Here is a 10,837-nt window from a genome sequence, read left to right as displayed (position 1 = left end):
TAATATATTAGTTTATTAATATATACATATATATATAGTGGAAATACATTTTCTTGCATTTTTAAAAAATCTTGAAAAAATAGAAATGAATATTATGGCATAATTTCATCATAAAGTTTGAATATGAGAACAATAGTAAAGAAATTTGAAAGACTTTCATCTAATCTTTTCATATTGTTAATGAGGTATAAGGGTGAAGAAAAAACCTGGAGAATGGTTCAAAGCTGCTCTTTCTGCTCCATCATGTGTTATAAACAAGGAATGTTTTGTAGACAGATGTGGAGATCATCATGTCCTCATACCTACAAAGATGATAGAGCCCTTTTAACCATGACGCTTTACAGTTTGTATCCGCAGATATTTTATGAAGATATGATTCTGTTGGTCCATTTAGCCAACAAATCAGAACAAAGAAAGAGAAAAAAGAACTTTATTAAGCCATTAATGATTAGAAGATCTTGGGTTGAATTGGATATAAGCTGTGTGAATCTAAACGTATAGTTCACTTTGTTAATGTGCAAGTTTGTAGGTGTTGAAATGCTAAAAAAAAAAAAAAAAAAAAATGCAGTCTCCTCAACTAGTGAAAACACATATTCCTGTTCAGCTTCTTTTTCCTCGTTCTGGAAAAATGACTGCAAGGTAGCAAGTGAAAATCATCTTTCTTTATGTTTTCATTTCTTTTTTTCATTTTGATTTTTTTGATATTTGCATATAATTCCATTTCCACCTTCCATATTCTCTCTCTCTAGCGCCACCTACATACAAAATACATGCAAACACACACACACAAATGCAAAGACGCACACATACACACATATGTAAGATCAAAGAAGAATATGAAAGATTTTTCTTCAGTCCTTTCATATTGTAAATGAGATTAAAAAGATGAAGAGAAAGCCTGGACATTGTGTGTGTGTCTACAAGGTCAAAGTAACCTGATTTAGACACAAAGAATTAAATCAGGTTAGACTGGCAGATCCACAGCACAACTGAAGCTGTGCCAATTTCTTTTAGACCAATCATACTTTTGATACTATTATCAGAGACAGAATACAATGGAAAATTCTGGGATCAATACAGTTAGAGGTGCTAGGATGCAATGATGTTTGCAATTAGCACAGGGTACACAGGACTGATGTCAAAGATCAAATTTCCTGCCAAGTTTTCATGCTTCCTTGACTACTAACAGAACACACAGAGAAACAAGTTTCCTGAATACTGGGAACTTGAAGGTTCACTGTGCCTCAGGAGTCACAAACTCTAACCTGAAAAACCTATGACGCATGCTCTCAAGGCTGCTCGGCCAAGCACAAAGCCATGGCTCCATACAATTCTCCCATTTTATGTTTTAATTTCAGGATATGCAAATCAGACTTTAAAGCAGATATGGAGGACCAAATCTGTCTCTAAGTTTCCCAGTATAAGAGGCTAAAAACCTCGCAGTTACGTTTCTATGAACAATTGTTTAGTTTAGAAGTCCAATAAAGACAGAAAAATAATAACCAAAAATCGTTGCCGGGTTTCATGTAACAGTGAAGGAAGGGATTTAGTTAACTTTGAATCTCTAAATGTTCATGTGACCATAATTGCTCGAGGAACAATAGCATGAGCAGGGGAGCCTCCAAGATCTGAGTCATTGACCTAAACAGGAATGTGTGTTTTTTTTTTTTTTCCAGTTAACAAAGTGGAACACAGGTTGAAAAGGAACATAAGCCCTGTATCTTTCATCATTACCAGATGCATTCAACAAATACAATGTAGCAAAATCCCAGCAATTCCGTAGTCCCAGCATTCCCCTGGGATTTCACCAAGTCTTTTGTTCAGTCACTAGTTTCTTCATCTGAATCAGGGTTGGTAGGTAGACTCTATTCTTCATAGTTCAACAACTCTGTTGATCCACTCTCTTTCCTATGGGTGGAGTCTTTGTGGACACTTGGATACATATTTTGAAGGAAAGGTTGTCCACTATGCCTGAGCCACTGTCAGACTGTCTCTAATTCTTAATCTTTTCACTTATCTTTCAACTGCTTTTAAAGAATTGAAATTCATATAATACCAGACCAGATTGAAATTTATGTGAATTGACAATTATATATAATTCTATATATTAATCAATCAATATTTATAATTACATATATTTGTAGATTAGAAGTTTATTAGCAATCCAGCACTATGTATAAATAGTATTTTATTAATGATAAGTGATTTATAATTATATATTCATATATTTTATAATTTTACTTTAATAAATTTCTCAAACAGAACATTTAGGAAAATAGTACAAAATCCAAGAATTGAGCTTCATGAATATTTAGGAAATAACCATATTATGAAATCCAAAGTACTTATTGTCAGCACCCCAAAAGTTCAGTTGCATCAAACATTTAGTCAGTAACCATTTTGGCTCTCACACTAAGTAATGCCTGTTTGCCCTGTAATTATAAACTATGAATATTGTGAAGTTTATTTTCATTTTCTCAATACACATGTGAAAGCTATTTCTTTGTATAAATGTATTTGTTCTATTACATTACAAGAAGCAGGCCAACTAGCTTTCTAGACACACAATTCTCAGATTCCATTCTGATCATCTGAAACATAAATTACAGAAATGAAACCCAAAGGTCTAAAATGTACCAATAGCAGATTTAAATTTAATTCAGATTAAAGTTTGAGGACCAATAATATGCAGCATCACAAATATGTGACTCCTTCAGAGTTTACTTATCAAGAGGACTGTTGATATATGGTTGACTTTCTACTAGTTGTCAGCAATAGAAATAGTATTACTTTGCGTATTGTATGTCTTTTAATGTATAGATGCAGGTTTTCTCTTGGCTATATATTTAGGGGTAGAATTATTGAAACCTAAGGTAGTTCGTTTGTGTAGTTGATATTTTAAAATAGTACCTGAAGTATTTAAAGTGTTGATGAGCAAATGGTATCCAAGTTACTCCATACGTTCATTAATATGAAATATAGGTAAAACATTTTGATTCACACTAATGGCTACACAAGAGGTTATTTTGTACTTCCTTAATGACTAATTAGATTGGTGCCTTTAATATGACGTATTGACTACTAAGATATCTTCATTGTGTTATTGCTTTTTTCGCCTCATTTACATAAGGATTTTCTTCTTTTTCGTATACACACACAGACAGAGAGACAGAGACAGAGACAGACAGAGAGAGAGAGAGAGAGAGAGAGAGAGAGAGAGAGAGAGAGAGAGAGAGAGATCCTACAATAATGAATACCAACAAGAACCTAGAAGGCAGTATGATTTATTTTTAGGAGTTTGTGGAGACTAAAGCAAGTCAAACACATCAAGGTTACAAATGATGTTGATAGATGCTTTTTGGCTTATTGACCCAGTCTATTGAAATTGAAATAAGAAACAACAGGGTTTAATGTTTATAATGAAATATATAAGCTACAGCATTAATCTTATATGAGCCCATGACTACACCCCTTCCAAGCCTGTTTTTGTTCACTCCTTTCTACCCTTGTCCATTTCCAAACTTAAACGGGCTTCTATTTGTGGCTAGAGAGTATGAAAGTTCTCACTTTTTTTAATAAGTTGGAAGAAAAGTAAAATCTAATCATAGTTGCCTGAAGATCTCTTTCTGCACTTAATTTCCTAGGAAACGTATTCACTCCATGCATAGCTAAACTTCAAGTGTTAAACTTGCTTTGAAGAGGGGTAGGCACAAGGTATTTCAGTAAATGTGTGCTACAAAACAATTTCCCCAGGAATATCCTGACAGATTCTCTCTCTCTCTCTCTCTCTCTCTCTCTCTCTCTCTCTCTCTCTCTCTCTCTCTCTCTCTTTCTCTCTCATGCATAATGTTGGATGTGAGTTTCTGTACCTGCTCTTATCTGCTGCCAGATGAAACCCCTCTGATGGTGCCTGCACAAGGTACCATTCTATAACCAGAGTAGAATATCATTTCATTGATTATTATTTTCCCTTTTTGTCATTGGTATTTGGTTCTATCCTCTGTCTCTGAGCTACCCAGTCTCAGATTCCTGGCCATTCAGGAATAATAGAACATGGCCTCCCTCCCATGGTATGGCATTAAACCAACATTGATTGACCACTCCTAAATGTTCTGAGAACCATTGACCCAGTACATCTTGCCAGCCAGATAGGTTGTAGGTGGAGGGTTTTGTGGCTGGGTTGGTGTCCTTCCAATAGCCTTCATTGCAATACCTTCTCATACAGAAGACACTAGAACATAGGAGTGAAGTTTCTAGTTCTTATTATAATTATCTTTCATATTTCAAGTGATACTCTTTTAAAAGGTTAAAGAGAATGCAGATGTGTCAGAAATGAGAGATGAACTTTTGTGTGTTAAAACAATATATAGTTGTGAATGTCTTATGTTGGGCATGTGTCCACAAATATCATGATTGGATAAATTAAAAGGCAGCTATGTAAGCAACAGTTAAAAACTATTAAATTACAAAAGTAAATGCCAACTTTTCATCTGCTCATACAGAAGATCTATGTGGCACAGAATGCCAAAGATGTGGCTGTTTCTTACTATTATTTCCACCAAATGGCAAAAATGCACCCAGAGTCTGGCACCTGGGAAGAGTTCCTTGAGAAATTCATGGCTGGGCAAGGTGGGTCCACGTGTTCCTTTAATTATGATTTCAATACTAATATTTTTTCCAAGGCAACATAAACTTTAAAATCTAAATATGTTTATTATAAAATTAATTTTCATCAAGCAGTCTACTAATACATTGGGGAGAGTAAACAGAAAGAAAACATGTCCCTTTTGTCTTTGAGGGGACTTGGTGTTAATTTGTGGTTTACATAGTCTCTAGTTCTGGGTTTCAATATTTTGTAAGTTATGAACGGCTGCTGGCAATGTAGTTAATTGCTTTCAGATCCCAATGCCTATGTTCTACTATTTTAACTGTGTGCCTATTCCTTGAATTCTGTTCTTTAGCATTCAAAACTCTCAAGTGAGCTGTTTGTTTAACAAACATACAGTTGCTTTTTCTATGTAATAGGAATATAGCAAATGTAGGGAAAAAAATCTCAACAGACATGTAACCCCACATACAAACTTCCTCTTGGAAACAAATATGTGTAGGTGATACGTAGTATAGACTTACGACCTGTCATTGCTTGAAATATTATGTGCTTGTGCTGTCAATGTCATTGTCAAAGCCTGAAGCCTTCTTAGAAAAAAAACGTACTTTACTCTTCCCAGTTGTTTTGTGACTTCCCATTTATGTCATCTTATTTATTCACAACTTCCTCTCCTCTGAACTTACTCATTACTTATTGTTTGAAACAGTCAGACTCTGCAGCCTTACTTTTGTGGTGTTAGTTATATTTATCAAATGTTATATTAGTTTACCAAATTATCATATTGAGTGACTTAGATGACAGAAATGTATGTTTTTGCTTTTTTAGAATCCAGAAATCCAAGGAGAATGTGCTGTATGTTTTGTACAGCCTTTTTCCTTAAACTGTGCAGGCAAACTGTTCATGATTGTTCTTGCCATGGCCTTCCATCTTGGTGTGTCTGTCTTAACTCCTTTACCTGTAAGCGCTTTTGTCATAATCAAGAACTAATTTTTCTTTCTATAGGGACCTCTCCTCTGAGTACAGTCTCATTATCAGGTATGAAATATAGACATTGCTTTATATAGATTTTGAGAAGACATGTTTCTTTTTTTTATTATTTGTTTATTTTATTTACATTTCAGATGCCATCCCGTTTCCACATTTCCCCTCCCTAGAACACCCCTGTCCCATGCCCCCCTTTCCTTTTTGCTTTTATACTATTTTTTTAAAATGTTAATCAAAGGATTTATAAGTTTGGTAATGCTCAATCAGAAGCGTAACTCAATACCCAACCTAGATATAAAAACTATCTTTGACTGGTGGAGACATGTGAACATCTGCCTCCATGCCCCCTCTCTCTTTCTCTCTCTCATCACCTAGCTTCTCCTCGAGAAGACATGTTTCAACCTTGTAACAGAATAACTTTATCTTTAAAAAATAGATTTCAAATTCTATCAAAAAATGAAATCTCAGATATAGTCACTCCTCTACACCCTTCCTATTCCTTGAACTACAGAATTTTCTGTCCATGGATAGAAAATTCTGTAGTAAGATAATCATGTCTTAAAGAGACATTTAACTATTTCTACTTCATGTGAATAGTTTTTAACTTTATGTTTATCCTTAACTTCAGTGAGTTTTGGTCCCTGGTATGATCATGTGAAGGGCTGGTGGGAGTAAAGAAAAGAATATTGAATCCTTTACCTGTTTTATGAAGATATGAAAGAAGTAAGTAAACACTTCAATTTATTTTTTTAAACCTATAATTTAGCTTATTTGTCCATTTCATTCTTTTCTACTTAATTTATAAGCACTGCTAATTTACTTTTAATCTAGATCTGTAAGAAAGTATGAAATAATTCAAATCCACCATGTTGATATTGATTATCCAATCAAGTATAATGATGATGATAATAATAATAGTAATAATAATAATAATTTTGAAAATATGTGATTCCACTTATGTGTTAAAATAGCTTATTAGCTTCTAAAATATAATAATTAAGATAATTGCTAGAGTCTAGACTTATTTAATTCCTTTTTGTCTAGTCAGGCTCTTTTTATAACATTTTTTTTTACTGAATGTACATTAAAAAATGAAAAGTTTTATTTATATTCAGATTAATATTACTTCACTATTGAACCACATAGCAACTAAATTCCATGAGGCATGTTGTTTCTCAAAACTGAAGTCTACCAAGGAAAACTGCAATTATAGCTCTGAGTTTTGGTAGGCCTGACTCACCTGATATTGTTTCCTGGACTTCTAGCAAATCCTTTCTAATGGATAAACCATCTCTGGTTTCAGAATCCAGTTCTATGTTTCTATGGAAATCACTTCATTCTTCATGTTCCTTTTTGGCAAACTCAAATTCACAGCTGCTGTTGTACAGTAAGTCGAGGTTCTACTAGGCAGAATGATTACATAATGTAGAAGTTACAGGCTTTTAGGAAATGAGGAGTCCTACATATGGATCTTTATGTGTTTCTATATTAATTTACATGGAAACTCTCTTACCTAGGTTGCCAACATGTTGTCAAGACATGAGGTTTAGTCCCCTCAGATATGGAGAATGATTTACATAGTTGGCAGAGAAGGTGAAGAAGTCCACTAGAATTTAAGATTCCCTCTGCCATTAGATCAACCTCAGATATTTTCATTCTTTATTTAATAATTTCACCCTTATACATTATGATTTCCCTTTCATTTGCATATTAATGATTTCATATATGAATGACTTGGCACAACTTTCTTACTTTGCTACCATTTTCATATAATACGTAGGTGTTAGAGATCATAGAATCTGCTTTTGACTCCTAGAACATTCTCGAGATATATAATCTATACTGTTTTATTTAAAAAACAAGATGATTGCAGATATTCCTTAACTAAAATAACAACTTACTTTATTAGTATCTATTATTTTGTAAATTCATTACATGTTTAAATATTAATATTGAAAATCAACCAAATCAGTTTTTTAATTTCATGAAATAAACTCTAATCTTGCTCTTAGCTCATGATTGGTTTATTGAACAGCCAAAGAAATCACTTTGCTTTCCCAAAAAGTAGCATAAAATCCCAAAATATCTCTCCCACTTCTTAAGTTTAAACAGAACCTTAGTAAGTGAGCAAATCTAACTGAAAATGTCTCTTTGTGAGCAAATCTAACTGAAAGATTCTTTTATTTTTATCATTTCAGGATCCAAGGTGTAAAATTTAAAAATTATTAAAGTTTCTAGAAAAAGTCATATCAAAAGAAATTGTAAATAAAATCCTGTACCATAGCTCTTTCAATGTAATGAAGGAGAATCCAAGTGCAAATTACACCACTATGATGAAGGAAGAGATGGACCACTCTGTGTCTCCTTTCATGAGAAAGGATGAGAAAAGTACAAATCCTTTTTTGTATAGTTTCTTGTCACATTGTGGAAGGTATAAGTAATCACAGTAATGTGAAATTGTAAGAGATCAGAAACAGTTAAGTATGCTTAAGAGAGGGAAACTCAAAAGTAGAAAAAAAAGCCTTAGAATACTGTATTTTATCTTACATAATTTCTAAAATTTTCCAGATAAAATATCTCCAATTGACATGACAAACTAGGTTTTCATAGGGCATCGAGTCTTCACTGAACTGGGGCCTCTCCTCCCATTGATAACTGACAAGGCCATCCTCTGCTACATATGCAGCTTGAGCCATGGATCCCTCCATGTGTACATTTTGGTTGGTGGTTTAGTCCCTGGGAGCTCTGGGGGTCTGGTTGGTTGATATTGTTTACTACCTATGGGGTTGCAAACCCCTTCAGCTCCTTCAGATCTTTCTTTAACTCCATTGGGGACCCTGTGCTCAGACCAATGGTTGTCTGTGAGCATCCACCTCTGTATTTGTCAGGCTCTGGCAGTACCTCTCAGGAGACAGCCATATCAGGCTCTGGAAGCAGGAGTAGGTGGGTGGGTGGATGAACACCCCTCATAGAAGCAGGGGGAGGGGAGATGGGATGAGGGTTTTCACGGGGGAAACAGGGAAAGGGGATAACATTTGAAATGAAAATATAGAAAATATCCAATTTAAAAAAAAAAAAGATGACAATAAGATTATATCCTGATCTGTAGGCATGTACTTTTTATACATCAAGGAAAATAATTGTTTGTTCATTCATTCATTTATTCATTCACTCATTAAAGCACTCATTTGGTTGCTTTAAAAAAACTTGATGCTTCACAAATTTCTTTTTGGAATGCATTATCTACAAACAGCGTTGTTAAATTAATTCTGCAATCATAAGCCTCAAGATGGTTCTAAGAACTTTCCCAACTTCCAGACTTGTTCTTAGTTTTAAGTAGGATAAAACACATGGCTTGAAGTAATGTTTTAGCATCAAAATGGCAGAGGAAAGCCATACTTATCTGGTAACAGTGAATGCAAAAATATTCATAAAAACTCTTTTCATCAACAATGTATATGGAAATCACTGAACTGCCTTTCTCAGTTTAGTTGTAAGAGATCTTGTGTTAAAATATAATGAACATTTACAGTTTAAAAGTAAAGAAAAACTATGATTCTAATTATGACTTCTGCATTATTGTGGAATAAAGAATAAACAGAACTTCTTAATTGAATTCTTTACAGGGTCAAATGATGACTTAGGAGAAAAAATTATCATCAAACAAGATTGGAAATTATTGGAGTGAATGTAATTAACCATGTTTCTAAGCTTTCTGTATATTTAAAACACCAAAAAAATCCATATGGAAGAATATGACATGTCATGCAGAAGGAATATTTATTTAAATTATAGTTTTCATAGTATATTGAGATGATCAGGCAGTGTTTTCTCCAGTGGGATTTCTTTAAGATTCTTACAAATTATTACTTTTTTAACATAAGATACTTGTGAAATCTATGGAAATTGGAAGGCTAAGAAGTAGGTATAGCAATTAGATCTGGTTGCAATTGAAGATTACTGTTATAATGAATATCAAAAGTTAAAGACTAAATACACATTCAAATTGTCAACTCAAATTTCTATTAGACATATATTTAATAGTAATCTCAGATGCTTTTCATTATGTTTTTTACAGGCATTTTGGGCGATTGGAAGAATCAGTTCACTGTAGCCCAGCATGAGAAGAAAATTATGTCAAGAATCAACACTGAAGTTTAGATCAGAAATCTAGGGAGTGTTTGTGTCTCCTCGGTCTTCTTTGGCAGGCACTAACGTTAGAGAAAAAGAACTTTCATGAGTCAGTCAAAGAAAGTGTTTATTTATTATTTTTCTGTATTTACTAAAACCCATAGTCTTCAAATGTACAAATAACAGGTAATAATTCTCGTTTAACTATTTTTATTACAGAACGTTTCATATAGTGTTTCCTTTTTATTTTCTGTTATCAAAATAATACAATTTTGAGAGGCTTTATAATATAGTATATTTCTAGTTTCAATTACGATTAGCTTCCTGTCTTTATATGGTCTAGGTTACCCTCTATACCAAGACTACATTTCATTAACTGTAACTCAACTGAATTAATTTAAAATGTTTCTAAGGCTATTTATACAAGTAAGCGCTGAAGGGAAGACCCACAACTAAAAATATCAGTTAATCACTGAGTGTTTGACTATGTTCAAGGCTCGATGGAGCACACGGATAAAATGGTGGTGAATATACACTTCTGCCTCTTAGCATTCTCATAATACTACAGAAAGGACTACTTATTACTAAAGAACTCACGTCATTGAAAGCCACAGCGATGGGCTCATGCTCATAAAATTTATTGTCTTTATCGCATTTTCTACTGGCCGAAGTAGTTAGTTTGCAATAATAGTGGAATGTTCTTTCAAAGACTCAATTGTCTGTCGTTTAGGAAGCAATGGTCTTTAGAGTTGATGTAAGTTCCCACAGAAGGATTGATCTTTGCTTTCAACCAGCATCTGGATACTTACTAGAGTGTATCCAATAACCAAGATTCATAGATACTGGAGTCATGAACTGGAATAAGAGAAGTACTGTTCATTGTTGTTGCCAATGTCTCCCTAGAAAGGGTCTTGCTTCCTACAGTGAACTTGTACTTTATACTAAGAAATTTTACTTTCAGAAGAAAGAGTCCTTAACAACATGTATTTTATTCATATTATCATGGTGTACATATGTGTACATGCCTTCTTGTAGGTGTATGAACCATTTCTTAGCCAGGGGTCCATAAGACACCAGATCTCCTAGAACTGGAGGTCTAAGGGGCTATTAGTT

General features: G+C 33.8%; 1 pseudogene; it reads left to right on the top strand.

The window, feature by feature from the left end:
- Window positions 1-562: 562 nt before the first annotated feature.
- Window positions 563-9,904, top strand: LOC143442932 (sulfotransferase 1 family member D1-like; annotated as a pseudogene).
- Window positions 9,905-10,837: the final 933 nt, after the last annotated feature.

Source organism: Arvicanthis niloticus, chromosome 7, assembly GCF_011762505.2.
Source record: "Arvicanthis niloticus isolate mArvNil1 chromosome 7, mArvNil1.pat.X, whole genome shotgun sequence".
Taxonomy (NCBI): Eukaryota; Metazoa; Chordata; class Mammalia; order Rodentia; family Muridae; genus Arvicanthis; species Arvicanthis niloticus.
Note: the sequence above shows the minus strand (reverse complement) of the source record. Positions and strands in the feature narration are given on the sequence as shown.